Here is a 2,030-nt window from a genome sequence, read left to right as displayed (position 1 = left end):
TTAAGAAATTGAATGCTGGAAAGGTATTTTTAAAAATTTACATAAAGATCAGCAGCGTAACACGTCTTTAAGACAACAAAGCTCTCCGGTATAACTAAATTGTTAAATTTAAAAGTTTTCTTGAACCTTTTCTTCTTTCTCCCCTCCCTCCTGGTTAAATCTATGTCACTGGGTTGTACAGGGTGTACCGAAAAGTTGTCACATATCAAAGAAGGACGTTGTTTTATTTATGTGGTTTCAAATGATATATTTACAAACCATTATGCCTCCCATTAATAATAAAACAATATGTCCACTCTAACAAGATATATATTCGTATATTGAAATAAAAAACATAATCTTGTCACATACATGCGGTAGCATGATATTCTGCGGAGACTCGGTCAGTTCAGTCGACTCGAAAGCACAAAACAAGAATCCGATAAAGGTATACACCAAAATGTAATATATTAGATATCCTCCCAGGAGCGATGCAAGATATACAGTTTAAATTAAAAACTTCAATCCTCGTAACAGTAACCGACTCTTGACATATCGTATAAGGTGAACCTGGTAATTCCGGTACGCTATGTCTACACCTGGTCGAATAGCTTCAAACTTTGTTGGGGCAGATTCATCTCTTAAAGGAAACTGATATGGTATCTACATTTTGAAGTCTATCCTCTTTTGGAGTGCCGTCCTTCGACTGAAAATCACATTGGTGTAAGCGATAGCACACCTTTCCATATTTATGTTCATGCCGCACATAGACAATTGAGAAGTCATAATAAAAACCATGAAACGAAGTTCGACGGCGTAATCAGAGCGCGGTTAGGTATGGACGCACTGCTCAGGCCATTTCAAACATATACTATATATCACTCCTAAATATTAGGGCTGTAATGATCACTACCGGGTCGTACCAGATGCACTAGTATATTCGAATATATCAGTTCATATATAGGTTACTTAACTTTAGAAAGTGTCAATCGGTACATTATTCCACGATGGTATCTATATTTTGAAGCGGTTGGTTTGTGCAAGTACCTTCTTGATGAGGAAAAGGTACGGTGGTAGTAAACCTCTTGAAAGGTTTGTTCATGCCACCTATGGATAAATTGAGGAAAACACGCCCAATACAATAAAGGTCAACGATAAAGATACAGCGGGATTTGGTGTGGATAAAATGTTCCCACGATACTAGACAATATATCGGACGAGATACTTAGAGATTTACAAGTTTCTAAACCCTTCTTGCTGAACGAATGATACCCGGGTGTACAATATGTACTTGTACGTTCGAGTATTTCTGATCTATACCCGGTTACATAGCTATATAATGCATCAAAGCTGTAAGAACCGAGCTAAAGTCAGTCATCTCGCATACTCTTTATAATCGTGAGCGATACCCCGCATTGTACTGATGAAAGTGCACATACTTTCAAATTATATATAAAATGATTGACCTAATTAACTATTAAGCCAGCCAGTTTTGGCGCCCGATCAAAATGTCTGATAGTGCCTGAAGTAAATCTGACTATAACATAATAACCTAATTATTAGAACCTAATGATTCTAACCTAATAATCCCAAAGGTATTCCGATCCGATCAATTCATGATGCCATTATTGTCGATTACAACCGTTTTGAATGAGTTGCTCTATTTCTAATGTAGGTTAATAAGTTAAATTTGTGACCACTGTAATTTGTAGGTCGGTTGATATATGTGGGCATTGTTGACATATGCGTGCATATACACGCATACATAGTTTTATACACCGATCGGGCAGACTTGGTAGTAGAACCTCTTAAGCCGATATGGGCTAAGCCGAAGGTCGCCGCCCAGGAACTATATCGAGAACATCGAGCTTCCGACACTAAACCCAGTCGATAATGTCGAATAGCATCAGAAGAAGAAAAGCGCAATGAATACTTTGCGGATATTTTGTACGACTAGCCTCTCTTTGCATGACTAACTTATCGATGGTGTCAAAATTTAAATTTTACGACCCGATACATTTGATAGTAGCAGAATATGTGATGAAATGCTC

The sequence above is a fragment of the Sphaeroforma arctica genome (assembly GCF_001186125.1).
Source record: "Sphaeroforma arctica JP610 unplaced genomic scaffold supercont1.1414, whole genome shotgun sequence".
NCBI classification, from domain to species: domain Eukaryota; class Ichthyosporea; order Ichthyophonida; genus Sphaeroforma; species Sphaeroforma arctica.
The sequence above is the reverse complement of the archived record's forward strand: the minus strand, read 5'-3'. Positions refer to the sequence as shown.